We start from the raw sequence: 20,244 nt of genomic DNA on the forward strand, positions 1-20,244 counted from the left end.
GCAGTAATAAAATCAACTAAATTATGAGTTACATTTTATTGTCACCATGTAATGTTCTCAACGTGCTCGACACTAGATTATCTCATTGGTGTTCTTACTGTGGGTAAAAATTTCTCTTACTCTAATAATTGTCGATTATGAGGTGTTCATCATTAGTACTTGTTTCCCTTTACTTCGATATCTATTTATGAGTCATCAATTCACACGGCTTTAAAATTTAAATGCAAAAACATTGCAGAGTTACCTTAAATATTGGGATGCTGAAGGTATCGAAATCCGATTTCTATACCCTTCTTTGAATTCTCGTCTTCCTAGGGCTCATAAAAAATGGCAGATGTGAGGAATGCTGTATAAAATTCAAAGTAACCTCCTCATTCTTGCAACTTTTAAAACAAAGTCAAGTAAAAATTCTAATTTAACATAAATAACTGAAACACACGCTAGTACACATCCCCCGATTAGGATGTGGCCTATAATTACGAGTATATCTGAACTAGATGTAAATGAAATATTTCCCGTTGACTACTGCATTAACCCCAATTTACGGCAATATTTTCCGTTCTGATGCAAGTCCCCTCATACGAATGAATGATTGAAATAGACCACTTAATGTTATGAGAGGTTACTAGTGGATTTGTGGGGAAAGATCAACTCACGCTGCTTCCATTTATCGTTGTTAATTTCATTAGCATCTTAGAAGTAGCTTCGAAATACAGGATTTGTAGAATGTCTACTTTTAAAAAATGTTTTTCTCCATGGAAAAGTTTGGCTCACCACTAAAAATACACTCATATCATTGCATTATAGCTTTCCTAGTCTGTATTCTAGCATATCTCGCATTGATGAAAATAATAGTCTAAATTAATAGCTGAAAAATGGGAATGGTTCCCTGTAGCAGTCAAGGAAACATAAAGAACAAACTAATTAACATACATGCTACTTATTTAATACACTGGAATACTTACTTGAGACGTAAACAATGGAAAAATTGAATAAATGGCAACGGCTAGTTCTTCTCTTTAAATCATTCAAAAATATTAATGGAATATATTATCCAAGTCAATTTCCAAAAGTTTCTCTGCTTCAAATGAAGTATAATACTTAAAATTTTGAGCTTTAAGTAGACTAATTTCAATAGTGTTAACAATTCACAATATTAAATGAAATTTTTTATCAATCAAAAATTATTTATTGATAGAAATAGAAAGTTAATCCAATACCCAATAATATATTCAAATTATATATTCCGGAGATGAAGTGGACGAAAAGTACTTAAAATCCAATACTATAGGGGAGTTCATTTGCGGTCATGATAATTGAATGACATTACGTATGAACCATGCAGTTTACCAAAACCCTTGAACCAATTCACAAGTATTCACAATGACATCTCATCGTAGAATATTTGTCTTTTTACGAGCTTGGCCGAGACACCATGATTAGTTTAAAAACCACGTAATTGTAATTGGTTTTTCATATCAATAAGGAATGTAAATATAATATTATATTAGGAATATCGTTGAAGGTATTAGTACACCACGCTACATTATTCAAGGCAGTTAACGGCAATTAGCGAATTGGCGTGCGAACTAATATTTATTCTAGAAATAGGAGAAAAAATCTTTTCATTCTGTCGCCAGAATACAGGTGAACTTAAGTTTACGACCTTCTTTAAATGCACGCCAATATGAAAATGATATTAATAATGGCACGAATATTATTAATGTTGGCACGAGTTTGTTAAATTTCGGGTACAAAATAATGTTACAGGATTATACCTTTCCGACAAATTTGGAAAAGATCCCTATCAATTTCCGACACTGTTTAAAATAATGCTGAGCTTTTAGAAGGCTATTTAAAAAAGGCACGCTCCAGATTAGGAGCGTTTAAAGCCTGTAGCTCACAGAAACTCGGGCGTCAGTTGGCGACAGCTGTGGAACGAACCCTTTTTCGTCAAAAATCAGCCGGAATTTCACTTCCAAAAAATTTCAAAGTTATTTCCATTCATCCTTTGTTTTTCTCTTCTCTTTTAATCCGCCTGAGAAATCAAAATAGAAGAATTTCAGGAAGCAAATCTGCATATTTTCAAGAGCACACTGTTTCGGCCTTCTCGCGAATTTATTGCCGTGCAATGTGGCATGTTGCTATTAAACCCAATACGTGAATATTAAAAAGTTTTTTCAATTTGGTTAATAAATGGATTCGTGGAATTGGGAAGTTAGCACGGGTTTGGGAGCCCGGCGTGGAATGCAATCAATTTTTGGATATATATGTCTTTTTACAATAGCAGTGTGATTAAGGTATAAAGCATGATTATGCTGTTTTTCACTAAAATAGTGACATTTTCTCTTTATTTGCTATTTTTTGCGCAATATTATTTGATTTTTTTGCTTTATTATGCACAGGTAACTGTAAAATCCAAAAAAATGAGAAACTGCTAATAATTCGGTGCAATAAGATCCTAGACCCGAGTTTCCACTCCCACTTTCCGTTTTGCATTGTAGCAAGATTAGTGGACATTAAGCTCTGGAATTAACAAAACTTTTAAGTTTTCTATTACTTTATTCAAGGTTAATGACAGAACTGAAATTTTTAATGAAGCTTGGTTGCTTGCCTAATGAAAATACATGAGGACTTTAACGGTAATTTAGCGAAAAGAAGTGTAACTAAGTGATCATAACTTAAATTTAATTTATTTTTTTAGTTTTTGTGAGAAGAAACAGTCTGATGAGTCCATTTTATTTCAAAACTTTCAAAACAATCTAACCCTATTCTGATTAAATTTTTAAACAATTTTTGGACTCGACATTAATAGCTAAAGGGATAAAAAACACAAGTCGTTAGAGTGACCCCATGCTGAGTCGATTGATACATTGAATTTCAGAGTACAAGAAAACCATTAAATGGCGAAAGTTTTATGAAAATGAAAATACTGAACAAAAGCACGTGCCACTATCTTTCAACACTAGGGCCAAATTATATGAAAAATGACAATACAGAAAATCTGACTGACGGCAGTTGATAGTACATTTTTAGCTCTAAAAACAAAAATATACGATATAAATAAAATAAACATCGAGCAGCGTTATTAACAGATTAAAATTATTTGCTACTGTGAGCCTTATGATTTTTGAACGAATTTCTATAATATTTCCCTGATACATTCAACATAATCTCATGAGATTGACCAAAAGAAATATCTGTAGGAGAATTAATAAGGAAGAATGGTGCTGGAATATCTCCCGAAAGAAATAAAATATCGGCTCAGAAGTTCGAGCCCAAGCGAGTGGTCTCCTATTAGCTAACCTGAGCCCGTGAGAGGGACTCTATGATCAGCCATTGGAGAACGTAAGCTTCACGCAATAAGAGAAAGGAAATGAAAATTCCACCCGTATGCCCGGATAAAAATATGCGAACCGCCTTCTTTTCCATTGAAACTTAAATCCTATCATTGGGTAGTAATAATCTCCTCAGCTAATAAGAGCTCCCTCCACAACCCCTCCCTCCACCCACTTGACATTAATAAATGGAGAACATTAGACTGTTGATGTCATACATGAATGATGGAATCCTTTCTTTATGAAGGGCCAATGTATTGCGGGTTGGCGGTGTCACACACGGGCCCATGCTTCTCTACTACCCGGAGGAGGAGGAGTAAAATCGATCCCGTGGAATAATCCAACTAATTACGGAGTGAAGTGGTGTTATTTACGCCCGACGCCCAACCCCTTTCTCCTCCAGCCCCCCCGCCCTTAACTCCATAGTGTATCCCTCCCTCCTACAACCCCTCCCTTCTACTTCCATGACAGCTCTTCATTGACAAAAGGGGCAAGAGGGGGAAGGGCGATGAGGGGCGTGGGGGTCCGAGGCAGTTCCTTGGCAACCAGAGCGTCCCCCGCGCGAGCCCCCCTCTTCCTTCCTTCCGCCGAGCGTCTCGGTAATCATCGCGGAGCCTCCCCGTACTTCCCTCCCCTTCCACCCCCCTCCGACCACCAAACCGAACAAGTTTCTAAGCGCAGCATTAATCATTTCTCTCAGCGACACCTTATGAAGCGAGACACCGGCACACCGAGCGAAGGGAACCGAAGTGAGCAAATATTTGGCGCCGTGAACGGAAATGAAATATGAAAATTGGAAATTTTGAGAGCCGAAAAACGATAACTTCATGTGACCTCAGTTACCGCTTTTGCGTGATGAATTGTTACTGCTGTTTACTTTACATTTGACTTGTGTATTGATTAAAATACATTATGAACACAAATATATTGTTGCCCATTTGTGTTATACACAAATAGACAGTGTGTGTTAAACAGAGATATTTCTCTCTCTTCCATAGAAAACAGTTAGTAGCATGATCACTTCGGACTAAATCACAATTCTCCTTCCTGGACCGTTCCTCTTCTTTGTTTGTTTTCAGATCGGAAGATGAATGTAGATGATTACCTAGATAGGCGTTTCGAAAACATTAAAATTCTCCCCAAAGAACTAATAGCCATCATAAGCACATTGAGTAAAGGAAGATTTGCCCGAGTTTTCTTTAGTAACCAATCAATAATTTAATAATATCAACCAATTAATAATTTATAATGACGCCTTAAAGCGTTAGGTAGAAACGAAAGTTAGAAAAGGTAGAACGTATGTAAAATTACCGGAGCCTTTTAAAAATGCTGTACGATTAGTTGGGAAGCATACTAATGAAATCGTACAGTTCAATGACTGTAATCGAAAAATTGGCCGATGAAACTTTTCGGTTTAATTGCACAGTTATTTACAACTTATACCTATCTAAAGGAATGTAAGGTAAATGGAGAAAATGAGCATTACTGAGTTTAATGTCTGGAATTTCTGTTAGTTTCCTAAGTCAAAATTACAAAAGATATCCACCACATGTTCTCCTGAATGGCCTTATTCCTTCATTTACATTTAATATAATAAATTAGGTTGCCGTTTTATGAAAGATTCTTGCAACATTGATTTACACGGATCCAAACCATTAGGGAAAATCGTAGAAGAGATAGTTATAAATTAATGTTTCTAACTCGTAAATGCCTAAAACGTGTGTTATAAAGGTCAATTAATTGATCTATTTTCAGTACTACTCAACAAAAGCATTCAAAATACAAAACTCTGTAGGTCAGCGCACTGAAATACTGGTTAGAGCTTTTTAAAGGCATACTTTATATGGTTTATTTAATTTAACTAGTCTAAGCAATGAGTGATTTAACCAATGTCATTCAGAGTGGTAAATACTCAATAATTAAACTAGCTTGATTGCTAACTTGGAGAAAAAAGTTTAGTCACCATTATGAACCACCTCCGACTACAAATTAATGCCATGTCTGCAAATATGCTGACACACTAAAGATCACAGTCTTTCCCTTGGTTTCCCAAATATTTAATCGCTTTGAAATGTCAATAGTGAAAGTGATAACTGATCATTAGGAAAATCTCAATTGTCAATATGGTTTGAAATCGAATAGGTGCTTAACTATTATACCAAAAAGACGGAATCTTGTGTACTGATTCATTTTGAAGAGTTACTTTGTAAACGTAGCAAATAAAACTTTTTTACCACGAGCCCCCAAACTGATTTGAATTTAAAACGCTCTGTAAAAATGCAACGTCCGTCAATACTTCATCAATTTAAAATGCGCACAGACGACACGCGTTTAAGGTTAGAAAAATCTATAGACTAAATTAATTCCGACCGTACATAATAACGTATAATAACTATTAGATAAATTCAGCAAAGACACATTCCTTATGGAATATGTCTCTTTTCCTGAGCGGGAAACAACAATATTCTACGTTCAATGGGGCACCGAACCACACAGAGATATTCCAATAACCGTCAACCATGGAGATAAACACTGCAACGTTGCCGGGGAAGCATTAGGATATTAGGAGATTTAATGCATAGTTTCCCTCGTACGCTTCACAAAGTCTCTTATAACTTCACTAAGTATTGGAGCATAGGGGAAAATTGATATTCTGAAGAATTCTCTGATACAAATAACTAGTTCAAACTGTGGAAACCCTAATTTAAAAGGTGTTTTACCGACTAACAATCCAAATTTAGATCTCCCAATTCGTGCATTGGGGAAAATTCGTCAGATATTTTGGAGTTAATGGGAAGATAAATAAAACCTCAATAGAGACAGCATTATGCAAAATAAAATCACATGGCAAGTATTTCGCCCATAAATCATATTGACATTACTAAGCTTTGCGTGTCAATGTAGTTCACGGGATATTTTTGGTGGTGTGGGCTTTTTTTTCTATCGGATCAATGATAACGGATACTAAACCCCTACCCTTTCATAGAAAAGTATTTTGAGATGAAGCTTTTGCAGAAAAAACCTTTGTTTTTAATGCATGAAATTATTTTGCATTCGAAAGGGAGATTAAATAAAAATTGAATTCATTCATCAATTTTCTTCCTACCTCCTTTTATCGCTCTCTTCACTTCATGGGTTTTTCCCACGATGGCTTTCTTGCCATTCGAGTGCTGAAAAGAGATCAGAATCTGATTACAGACCTTTCCTTAATATTTTTATGGCAATCAAATATTGCTGTAGTGCATGTGAAGTATGTCTCATGGGGGGGGGAATAAATCGGGTATAATGTAACTACCAAGTATAGTTCAATTCTCAAGTCAAAAATAAAGGCTTCATGAGTGTGGGCTTGTTAGCAATTTAACTATCGGAAAAATATTATTCCATAAAATCGTGTGGCAAAAGAGAATTTAAATAACGATCTTTCAAATAGTGGGTGAACACCGCATCTACTTATTCGTGATCAGTGGTACGAGTTCAAATGAATTAACTCAACCCGGGCTATTTTCAATGCTAATGCTCGTATTTCCATGAGATCCACGTATTTTATCAAATTATTTTTATTTTTCAATTCATCTTATGCCATTACTTTTCTTTAACACCGGAAGGCTAAGCGCTGGCTCGTATATATTTTCTTGTCAATTTTGTACTTCACGGCGAATGATCACGAATTTCAAACGAAAAGCAAAGGCTTCGCTAAGCGTTCCGAATGCCTTAAAACTTGGAGAACAAGTGCCTCACAGCACGCGAAATCCATATCCCTGAAATTCCGGGCGCGCGTCATCGAAGATTCCATTAACACTTGTGATATCATGTTGGCACATGGCTTGATTTCCAAGATTACTTAATCATGTTGCGTGAGGTAGTTTTGGGCGTAAGCGAGCTTGGACGACTTTGAACACAACGTGAAGCTAGTAACCGAGGAAAGGAATGTGTGATCGGTTAAGTATAGAGGATTCGTTTACAAATTTTATTTTGAATAAAATTATCAGCTAACCATATTTTTGACCTTTCTCCAATAATATTGTTAATAACTGTAGCGCTTTATTTATATATCGCTTTATTTGATATCGCTTTATTTATCACAGACTATTTCTTGAGAAGCGGCTTTGATAAAGGCCCATGATATCCTAACGACCAAATACTTTTGTATACCGTTAGCTTAATCACCGATCAATGCTCCAAGAAATCGTGTTCAGGGTCTTCCAAATAATAGGTATAAATACATTTTTAAGATACATCAATATATATGGAAAAAAAAAAAATATATATATATATATATATATATATATATATATATATATATGTATACATATATGAATATATATATATATATATATATATATATATATATATATATATGTATACATATATGAATATATATATATATATATATATATAAATATATATATATATGTATGTATATATATGTATGTATATATATGTATATAATATACATATATATATATATATATACACATCATATATATACAGGTATATATAGTATATTAATTTACAGGCATTGGAATTTAAGCTACTAAAACAACAGCTGTAGTATCTTAGCGTATAAACAACTCAAACAGCAAATTAACGTATGAACTAATTACGACGCAGAATTCAAACAACATTTATCTTATATGGGCCAACTTATCTTATCTTGGCCTATATAATAATTATAATTATAATTATATAATAATATATATTCATTTCGCAGATAATAAATATGCTATCTGCTTGTAAAATATCGAACATACAGAGAGACCTAGGTGTGGCAAGCTCAAAACTATGAGGCTGTAGCAGAGAACACCATAGCACCATTCAAAATTTAAAGAGGAACCACAGAACGAGAGATTATATGGCGAGGGATTTTTATCCTATGCTGGCAGTGTATGGCAAGCAACTATATGAGTAATAGGCCAGTAATATGAGAGCTTAGACTATTTTCACGAGCTTACCAACGAATTCCTCAAATCTCAAGGGAACATTCCGTCTTGGCTACTTAAACGAGGGAATTATTAGATCTTATTTGCGTAAGTCGTAGAGATTTCGAACGGAGGATATAAGGAGTAGATAAGAAATGTTTTATCTATAATCGTGTTCTCGTGAAAAAGGATAGAGCGATACATCTACATCTACATCTACTCAATACCCCGCAAGCCGCCGCAAGGGCGTGTGGCGGGGGGTGCTAGGACACCACCCATAATTTAGAAAAGAAAAATAATAAAAAAAAAATCGCATGCAATAACGACAAAATCATATATTAAAAAAAAAAAAAAAAAAACATGGCATACATTCATGCATGAACACTTACACCCCACACACATGCAAACACTCAAACTACCAACTAACATACACATGCACCTGAAAGTATACCTAACTGAAAGTATACCTAACGAGCGATAACAGCTCCGCAAGTTCCATCAAAAAACCTTTGAGTTTTCTATATATGTTTTACATAAACAACGGAATTTGATAAAATCATTGCATTAAAATATTAAATGTATACAATTTTGTACTCAATGACCTTAGAGTTTGGTACGTTTTAGAATCTTTTCGCACGCAAAATAATGAATAATTATTAATGGAATGTTACTCATGGTTAAAGCTATTACCGCTAAATATTAAAGCCGTTACCGCTACATCTGGATTATACGTTAAACGATGTATAACATTGGATTCATAACTTTTTACTCAACAATATTAATTCATTCTCAGGTATCATCAGCTCATCATTTCTCAAATGAGGCAATGCCGTACTTTTTTTTGACAGTGCATTTGGCAATCGAATACACTTTCAAGCATCGTATAACGTGTATGTAACCCCTCACATTCTTACCCATACAATATCAAAAATGAAAGAAAATGGCTAATAACTATAAGAAGATTCCTTGAACGCAATGGCCACAGTAGCGGTCAGAAATTTTAATGGATCAAATGAAGCATAGCTTATTAACCGGTTGCTCTAGGAGCACTCGAACTTGGACATATGGTCAATGAATACAACACGATTCTCCCATTTCCAATGAAACTATACAAATAAACATCGAATGGTACGTAAAACTAATAGTAAAGCTTATCAATCAAAATTATTTTCGTGGGTACTGTAATGGGATTGAAATATATATCACAAGGTAAACATTTTTTAACATTTTTATAATAGTTTGAAGCTACCGTTTAAGTTGCGCTTTTGATGAGGGAAGACTACGTATTCCTATGCATCTTGGCATCGCATAATAATGCGCAACTTGCTAAACCTTACCACAATAAATCCTTGCCAAATGTAGCACACTTTCTATCTCTCTTCAGTCCGTTCAACTTGCTTATCCTTTTCTACTCCCTACCCCGCTTACCTAACATTCTTCCTTCTATCACAGACTTCAGCATTCCTTCCCCAATCAAAATAGTCATCATCCACCTTCCTTGCATTCTTTATATTTCTATAAACGATTCTCCCTCCTCCCCCTCTTTGTCGAGTACTTCGTTTATTTTCCTTTCCTTCCAATTTACCTTTCCAACCCTTTTCCACACACAGGTCTCAAAAGCCTCTAGACTACTATTGTAATCTTGTCTCAATAACGATGCATTCGTGCGAAAAAATACACGCCTCATATCGACATATCTTTTGCTAACATTCTTACCAAAGGTATCTATCATCAACTCTCTTTTCTTTGTGACAGCTTCTTTGCCTTTTGCGATTATTTTGTGCGAGTGTGTGTCCCAGCTACTTTGACACTTTTGGTCAAAAATATTTAATATATATGCACACACAACTTAAAATACAACCGCATTATACAAGGTACTTGTACTGTCCTTTTTATACTTGTGTATAAGGATCCCAAAGCAATATATACGGGCATTCTGCAGTACACAAAAGATTCGCAATTACTTCTTCATTCTTACGTATCTCCGAAGCTAGAAAAATTTTAAATGTAAAAAACATCGTCTTTGATCGGGATCTCGGTAAATTCGAATGATTTTTACACTTCTAAATAGTTGCATTTTTATGCACATCAGCGGATTACTCAGTCTAAGTAATTGACGGGGTATCTTCCGCAGTTCTCTGAATATCTCCTATGTACCTAAGAGCTGAATACGAGCTATACCTTTTCGGGTCCAAGTTAATTGATGGCTTTCAAAACATGCTAAAATAGTTATAGATAAATTTCATTGGGACTGACTGTTATTAATTATTCCAATTAAAAGTGTTACTAAGACGAGATACAGAATGTAGCAGATATAAAAATTGATCTTTGTTTACACAATCGATCAACCATCGAACGTTTTCTTTCCTTTTCCCGCATAAATTTAATTTAAATATCACCCTGATGTATGAGAAAATAACGCTTCTGAAGTATTATTTCAAAGTTTATATGTAATAATTTCCCCTCTGATATTAATTATTAAGTTCGATGTCTATAAAAAATATTATATTGCTGTAACTATCAGTTTGCAGTTAGGCATGAGGCAACCAATTTGTTTTAACTATCGCCACAATTTTCTAAAACTTAAGTCTCACGGTTGCCAGTAGTGCTTAGATTACTCAATAGGTGTGCTCAGGAACACTTTTTACATTAACAGGCAATAAATTATGTAAAATACATTATGAAAAAGACAACATATTATACTGGTAAACTATTAATCATATATTAACTGGCTGCTTCAATTGACGGCTGGCATTTAAATTGTCCATACATGCATCAACATTCACTAGCATTGGAGGCAATAATCGCTTGGGCCTCTTGGGTATTACCCATATCGTATTTAAACTTGGTGTGGACAATTTTTCACTCATCTTGCAAAAATTCTCTTTTGACCTTACAAGTATGTTTGCTCCACAGTCCAATATTCCGAAATTAATTGACTAGAGGCCTTTATTCAAACTGCACTATCCAATTTTAATTCTTTAAAGTTCAGATGAATCTTCTTCAATATTTCCATTTACGTGAGCGACGTACGAGCATTTCTCTGTTGGTCTTACTCGTGGGACCTGCCCCTCTATTATGTGAGCCAAACAAAAACATCCGAGTCTCAAAGTACATCTGATACATCTCGTTCCCAGAGTGGCTAGCAGAGTGCTCCACATTTTCCTCCTCTTTCTTACTCCCCTTTCAATCTACTGAGCCCACCTCCAAGCACCAGGTTTCGTAGTATCATAATCCCCTTTGGTCTACTTTTCTAATGGCTCAAGTCTCTGTTCAATCGAGTGCTACGCTCTACAGAAACGTTCCACGAACTGCTTTATTTCCTTCGCAAACGCATTTCCTTAGAGCATAATAGTAACAACTTCACCGTAAAAGTCTTCCAAGCTTGAGCTATTCTGCACTATATACCTTACTAACTTTTCCTCTTCCATAGCTAGCCAGGTAAGTAAAAAATTCCACTTGTCCTAATTTCTCTCCTAGTGGCGCAACATCTGAATTTAGCTTATTCTCTATTTAGTATCTTAGTTTTTTCCTATTGATTTTCATGTCATATCCTTGAAGTACTTGACCCATTACTTTCAAGTATGCCAGCGAATCTTCTCCGTTCGCTGCTTAGGCCGCAACCTCATTCGTAAAACGGAGCACGTTTATTTCCCCCATTCAACCTAATGTTCTTTATTCCCATTCCTTTATTTATTTTAAAAACATTTGATGTTTGTTTCTATTCTACTCCTGTCTTTAATTTACAGTCCGGAGATATGCTTCGGGTAGACTAGGTCTATTTGTGGTCGTAATTCATTTCAAGTTTTTTTCAGTAATTCTAATATCATGTTCAAATTGACGCTGTAAGGGCCTTCTCCAAGCCCATGAATGTCACGCAGAATTGCTTGTTGACGTGAAGGTATGATTTTTTACAACAGAATCCTTCTCACTTTCCTCTCTTTTCTTTTCGAATCCAAAATCCTCCTTCAAAGTACCTCTGTTAACGTTTTGGACAGCTCACGTAACACCAACTCAAGATTCATTACAAATCGCATTTATACATTCTTGATTTCGTCGTTCCCCAATTGCTATAGTTTATTAATTATTGGCAACCCAACGATTTAACTATCTTATATTACTCCAAAATACAACTATTAAGCATTACCTCAAGCTCATTTGTTATTTCTAAGGCATTACACTACTTTGTCGAATTCGCTTCTAAATGTGTTTTTTCCTCACTAACCTTGGCTGACATTGCCCTCGACATTTTATTTCCAACAAAAATTATTGTTCCTGGAGGTTTTTGACTGAATTAACTTTTTAAATACCGTAAATAAAACACATACATCAACTAAATTTGTGGTTCGCTTAGTCTGTGTTATTTGAATTGCGAAAATAAAATATCATATGGCTCCTTGAGAACTGAGGACTATTTACATTTTCTTTGATGAGTAACGCCTAATTACTTCTATGATGATAACAAGTTAACAAAAATTCTTAACCAATTTTCTGACATTTTTATCTTAAACATTCAAATAGAAATTCCATACTCGACCATTTTAATTAGTGTGCAACGCCGCATTTCATTAGTTAACGAATTCATTATTGATACTAAATATAATTATGTGAATGAAAGATACTAATGGTTAGATTCTGATAATTTTGTTCAACTGTCATAATGCTTAGTAAAAAAAAGTACCTGTGAGATCCGTATAGTATGAATAGTGAATATAATTATAGCTCATTATCAAATTTTAGAACGATAATGGACACGTCTCAAGAATCAGAAATGCATTTTCTATTTGGTGATTTCATATACGTGAACAGTTAGTTTGCGTTTTTGCACCATTGGGATTGAAATAAATGTAAAATTTTGAAAATATATAGTCTACGGTATTTATAAAAATTACTCAAATAGGCTTGTATGTCTCCTCGAAAAGCGTATCTGTCTTCGTTCACAAGTTATAACGCAATACAGTACATTCATTTATAAAATGGTATCTCGCTTTTCCTTTCTCTAAAGAGACAAATGAGCACTCGGCTGGGCCTTTGATCAATAGGGCTTTCAAACGCGAGGCTGAAATCGAATCAATCTAGTCCAAAATTTGATCATTCTGACGGCGACCAGTCAGACAGCCAATATTGGCAGAAACACCACGTCACTCCGAGAGTGGAAATCTCTTGCACGGGAAATATTTCGCCGAACAGATGGGGAAATACTTAAGAAACTTGAGTTTGGTGAGATTCATTCTAGCAGTTATCTACCAAGAGTGATTCAGATCTTCTTATCTTTACGCTAATTACTGTTAAAATATTGATTTTTAACCTCGTCCACGAATATAGATACATTATCTAAGCCATTATGTAAAAGGCTTCCCACAAGAGAGCATGGAAGCCATTAATCGCTACGACTTCGACGGATGTGCTTCACTAGCAATATTTAAAAAGCTTATGATGTATCAAGCTCCACTATCTCGTGCATGAAACTCATATTGCGATGCATGTTTCGTTAAAAAATTCCGTTGATTATACAGTGACTTTCATGAAAGAGTGGCCACTTATCTTTCTCATTCAGCCCAGAACCTCTGGTATCTTTTCTTCTCTGATGTTATAACTAAATGATCCATTTTATGATTCCATTAATTTCTGGAATCTCAAAAGCTCTTAAATAATTCCTAGGCTTACCTTTACCACCATTCCTCTCAAGCATAGTAGAAATGGAGTTAATTTATAGCAAAGGTTTTTAGAAAAATAGCCTTTAGATGGCAGGTGCAACCGTTTAATTTCTGCTTTGAGAATGGTTGAGTTGAATATCTCCGACTGTCAAAACAAAAAGCTTTGCAAGCAATACTACTTCAGTTACCAAAGGTGGGAGTCACTATGTAATTAAAAACCAGTCAAATAAATACTGATAGCTTTTAATATATATATTATTCTTAATATAAAAGAAAATATTTTTTTTGAAAACCTTAAACACTTCGTTCCAAATTTCCTTGAGTAATTATTTACGCATTTCATTTACAAATAAATATGAATACATAATGAAAGGAGACATTAACTAAGATGTGTTCCTTCAGTGCCACCTATTAAAGAAGCTACAAAAAATTATGAATCTAATTTTTTAATTAGCTTATGAATGTTACCAATAAACTTGGAAATTAAAAATAACAAAAATCAAAATGTCACTATAGAAGCGCATATGTCACCTCGACATATTATATAAATAAATAGGAAAAACACTGTCATTTGAGTGTAATAAATCGATGAAGATTTTTATTTTTCTCGGAAAGTTTGTTTCATTAGCAATAACTGTAGTCGCAAGAATGAGTTGAGGTTTTGATTTTTCCAAAAGTGACAAAACCTTTTTTTAAATACAAATAAAACCTCTGCTATTAATTTAATGAATGTTTACTTTCAATGAATTCTAACTTGAAAGCCAATTGAAATGTTACACCCAAAAGCACAAGAGTAATCAGTAAAAAATCATGCCTGTCGCGAACTTGGCTAAGAATTTTAAATGAGTCCCAAAATAGGGCTGTCCGCGTGACTGAATACCATGAGTTATTTTTTAAAGTGTCATTCAACTTATGTAAATTCAACCTTGTACTAGTAGTTTGAGAAAATAAGAAACGAACATATTTAAGACTATGCAAAATAATTAAACATCCTATGTAAGGCCGATTGAAAATATGGCCAACTTATTTTACCTCAAGAATTCTCTCAATTTTATAAACTATAGTTGCTTAAAAACATTCATATTATTTCTTATTTATATAGTGTCACCGTAATCATTTCCATACCATTCATGCATTTGACTTCCTTTTTGTAATAAATATTTACTACTGGGCATAAATAATTAATCGTGTGATTGAAATTGAGATAACGTATTAGAATTGATTATTCTTTACATTTTGTGCGACGTTAAATACCTTTGCCCAAAAGTATATAATCTATTATTTCGGTTGTAATTAAAACGGTCGTATTATCGAAATTATGAAGGTATATTTGTGAAGAAATAAGAGGTAAATAAAAAATAAAAATAATTAAGTGAAATGCAATTAAAAAATAGTTTAAATTGTGAAATTTTACGATAAATTGTTAAGTTAAGCAAAGAATTGGGAAACGCTACTCAGTAATTTTATTCCTTTCGTCATAATGATGTGATATCACAGGTAAAGCTCCTACTGTCCATTTGTAAATCGTTAATAAGTAATTAATGAAATATTTAGATGAATTTCTAAAAAGTTAATTTAAATTTTGCGGGGGGGTTGTGCATTCCAAAGAGATAAGTAATAAAATATAAATGCAGTGCATTTTTCTACATTGAAAGTGAGGTGCTTGCAAATTTTATCTTTCGTAATTTCTGAATGCATAGAGAAAAAATAATGTATTACATACTAGTTAGAATTTCTCAATAAGATGTCTTAAGAGTTCCCAAAGATAATCTTGGACGCAAAGTATGGAAAGGAAAAACTACGAAAAAAATAATTCTAATTATTTTTTTCGAATGTGCAATATATTATACGTTGAAAATAAATTGCTCTGTGTTACATGCTAAATTCATTTTTTAATTTTAAAACAGCTCTTAATTTTTCAATTTAAAATACTTAAATGACACATAATCACCTTTACGAATTTAAAAAATATACGCAACACCGAAAAAATCAAAATTAATTAGTACCTTACCACGTAATTTAACTCTCTTAGTAATTTATCGTTGGCTCACACTCGTAAAACAATCTCTGAAAAAATCTGTTTATTCATTCATGTGTCTCAACAATCCATTAAGGATCATAAAATTTTACAGGACAAGAAAAATAAATCCGGGCTTTAGGATTTAATATAAGCACGCAAAACACATGAACGTAAAGGGACTTCCATTATTCACTTCCGCTTGAGATTTTATCTCACTTCGTCTACGGAGGGCGTGACGTTTCCTTTAGGTTTCTGAAAAGCAATAGTTGTGAGTGGATATCCGGTGGCCACCGTGACTAATTCGATGTGAGAAAATTCCCGGTGGTTGTAATCATATCATAGGATTTTTCCGTTGTCCTGGAAATACCTCATAAGTCCCACAGCTGCGGCTTCCATCACGCCTTTGATTTAGGTTACCGTTTCACGCGAGAGACAACTCCCAAGCGGCGGGGGGGACACACTTATCAAGTGTAGGAAATTTAAGAGAACCAAGCGGGTCAGTTATTCAGAGCTCGGAACGGGCGGGTTTATATCAGAATTTCGAAGCGGAGATCACATTTTAGTTCCTCACAATCCCAGCAAAGCCTACATCACTTTCATTGCGCGGTGCCGTTTATCGAGAAAAATTATTCCGCGATAAATAAGAGGAAATAGCCAGCAATGAGCTGGTCATCCTTATAAACTTGCAATATCGTGGTGATCTCTTGACATTTCTGACGAACGAAGCACTCATTTCCAGGAATAGTTAAAACAAATGCTCAAGGGCTCCAAAACAATGAAATATTTTCACCGGGGCAATAAAAATTTTCGCAGCCATTCCAATGGGAAAATTGGAGCTGTTCATCCTCGACGTCACGCACTGCCTCTTTAACCGCGTTTTCGTGAATGGCGGTCAGGGATGCGCATTTATTTCAAACCGATTCCTTCATGAAATGCGACACGACAATCAACTTTGCGCGCTTATGATTAAAAATAAAAGAAAATAACTCGTTACCAAAATTATTGAAAGTTCAAATCTAATTATTTCTAACGGAAATAAAATAACCAAAATGCTATATTGTTCAATTTTAATTAAAATTGGTCTATTAACATGAAGTGCATACGTGTTTGATATTGACGTTAATAATAAAAACGGTGAAACAATTGATACATTTATCACTTACGAAATTTTATTTTCCTTAAGTGGTGGTATGGGTAATGATGCTTTCTTTAGTATAAAATGTTTAACTGATCACAGTGATTAACTGGAATGAATATTATGATCACAAAAATTACAACAGAAATGTAAAAAATATATTCGGCGGATATCTCATTAGAATTAATCGAGTCTGATATTCACTTAAACAACTAGACAATTCAGGATGTCTTTCTGATGAAGAATTTGAAAAATAATAAACATGGTAATAATGGTTGGACCGTTAATCGCATGCTCAATGAAAAATTTTGGCTAGTTTCCCTAACCTACCAAACTTTTGCGGGATGATTAAGGAATTCAATGCATTATTTTGTTACCCATTGAATTTTATGTTTGTTGAATTGTAATGCATTTTTTATTACTAGACCCTCTTATTCCCATTCATATTCGATGCGAAGGAATGATAAACCAACAGTGATGAACTGCATTGAATGTCCGGCACCGTCCGTTTTGTAAACCAGCGTTTCTATGCGAGGAAGAAAGCTTATTAAACATCCTCAATAGACAAGTAAGCTTTTGAATTAGGATCGTGTGTTTAATTCTTTTATACGAACACAAAACAATAAATTCTTGAGATAATTATTTTCTAAGACGAAGAGAGATGAATATATGTTAGAGTGAAAATAAAACATTGCATTGACCCACGTGTGAAACTATTTTACCCGGTCATGGAAATTACCGCTTCTTAAATGTAAGCTTGGTCACAAGCCAATGTCGCAAGGCCAATTCACAACGATAGATACCTCCAATTTCCTGTCACCTACTTCCTCTAAAAATAAGGGATGATCATTCAAAACGTCGGACTTTTTAAATAGAATTGCACTTAACAGGAATTTTCTCAAAGTCGGCTTCCATTGAAAATAGTCAAACCCAGACCTCACTCTGCCTTGGCCCATAAAGGTCCTACTTTGTCATATCTGCCAGTCAATTTAGTGGTGCCTGCAAATATCAATAAATGTAATTTGAAACTTTCAATTTTCCAAACTGCGTTATGTACGCTAGTTAAAAGGGCTATCTCATTTCTTACCATCAAGAGACCGCTATGTAAAAATTATAAGAATAACTAAACCGACTTGGGGCTTAGAGATATAAATATCAGGACACAGGTTGCGGAACTATATTTCAATATATTTTGTTAGAGATCTGTCGTCCCCTATCATTGTAATCTTATGGTAAAGAATAATTTTTTCGTTGGTTCGATGCCAAGAACAAAAAAATTAACACAATGGATACCTTTTTACTCAAGATGTAAAGATCAAAATCTAAAATTCATCTTCTCTTCTTCCCACCTTTCTCTTTATAAGACACCTGTGTAACACACTTGCTGAGACGCGATATTCTAGAGGTTGAAAAGAAAAAGATCAAATAACATGCATTTAGAATGAAAAGATATGAGAAGAATAAAGAAATGAAAGAAAAATAACGCGAAAACATCTTCATCATCAGTACTCTCCTTTTCAGGGATCATTCTTATGATTCATCAACACTCTTCCTTAATGACCAATGATGACCCGAAATGTGAATTTTAATGCTTAATGAGATACCTTTGGAAAGCTGAGAGTAAAGCTAAACGAGAATGAGAAAACCACGGTCGTTAGATTTAAAGATTGTTGTCTTCATTTTATAAGAGTTTATAAACACAAGAAGACTATTTCATCGCCATGTCTGGTCAAGTAAAGAATTGTGTTCGTCCTTTATATGTGTTCCTATCCCTTTTCCTTATATCTGTTTCTGTATATATGAGTATTTATTCGCCGTTTGGCGGTATTTCGGGTTTAAATGTGTATTTGGCCAATGTGGCTCATCTCTTTCTTCTGGCTATGCGAGCTACGAAACGCACTGTTCCTTTCCTGAATGATGTTGTATGAATTCTAAACCACTGTCTTTTCCTCTTGTGCGTGGTGTATTTCTCCTTTGGTGGGTGAAACAGCCCCCTGACGCCATCTCTTGGCTAAAGAATGGGGGCGCTTGGCGAAATATTAGACCCAAGGATCTCAGGGTAAATTATGTTTCCTCGATAGCTCAAGTGGTTAAGAGCATCCGCCCGGCAAAAGGAAAGATCCGAGGTTCGAGTCCCGGTCAAGGAAATATTTTTACTCTTGTGATCCGTTCGATTCCGCCTTCCCCACCTCTATTGTGTTCGTCCTTTATACGTGTTGCTATCCCTTTTCCTTATATCTGTTTCTGTATAAATGAGTATTTATTCGCCGTTTGGCGGTATTTCGGGTTTGAATGTATATATATATATATATATATATATATATATATATATATATATATATATATATATATATACACACAGGTATATATCCCTCCCATTGACTACAACCTTGACGTGGTGGACGGTTTGTGTGTTCCGATGACCCCTAGAGCAATGTGCTGGTGGGAGCAATAATAATTGCTCCTGGAAGGGTCTCCCATGCCAGTTAGGTCGAAGGTTAGGAGCCAGACGAAAGGTAGTCCATAAAGCGTTTGTTCCTCAGTCAGGCGGCTGCAATGGCGTCTGACCCCAGTGGGGCGGCCATTGAATGATAGTGTCACGTTAAAAAAATTATTAAGGAAAGCAACGGGTAACCACCTCAATTATCATTCCTAAGAATATACAATATGAATCTTGGTAAATAAGGGAATCGGTCTAGTCGGCCGTGTGTCGTGCCCGGCAGCGGGAGAGATATGGCTCCCGCGGTCATCATCTCACGAAACCCTTGCAAAAGAAAACGACAGCAGCAGGACGAAGACGTAGAAGAAGAAGATCAATTTAGTTAGAATAGGAACCTGGAATATTAGGAAAATGTTGAGGACATGAAAATTTAAGAATGTTAGGCGAGAGATGGAAAGAGGAAATTTAGATATTTTAGAGGTGATGTAAAAGGATAGCGGGGATCACTGGAGAGATAGTTATAGAATAAAATACAACGGCGGGGACGAGAGCCAACGACAGATGGCTATAATATTGAATATAGACGTAAGAAGAAGCGTAGTCAAAATAGAACAAGCAACAGATAGAATATTACTAGTAGAGATAAAAGCAGAACCGACGAACTTAGTCATTGTCCAGGTATACACGCCACCAAGTAATCATAAGGAGGAAAGTTGATAGGATATATGATCAGTT

The 20,244-nt window shown here is 34.8% G+C and overlaps 1 protein-coding gene across 2 annotated transcripts in view; it reads right to left on the reverse strand.

The window, feature by feature from the left end:
- The window catches only part of LOC139693703 (lachesin-like), a 702,929-nt gene that overhangs the window by 671,244 nt on the left and 11,441 nt on the right, over positions 1-20,244 (reverse strand). The window contains exon 2 of one of the 2 annotated variants that reach the window (XM_071591968.1): positions 6,445-6,508. The exons of the other annotated variant lie outside the window; for it this stretch is intronic. The gene's annotated coding sequence lies outside the window, so the exon portion shown is untranslated. The remainder of the gene's footprint in view (positions 1-6,444; positions 6,509-20,244) is intronic. 2 annotated transcript variants of the gene reach the window in all.

The sequence above is a fragment of the Hetaerina americana genome, unplaced genomic scaffold (assembly GCF_022747635.1).
Source record: "Hetaerina americana unplaced genomic scaffold, ioHetAmer1.1.p SCAF_1, whole genome shotgun sequence".
Classification (NCBI taxonomy): Eukaryota; Metazoa; Arthropoda; class Insecta; order Odonata; family Calopterygidae; genus Hetaerina; species Hetaerina americana.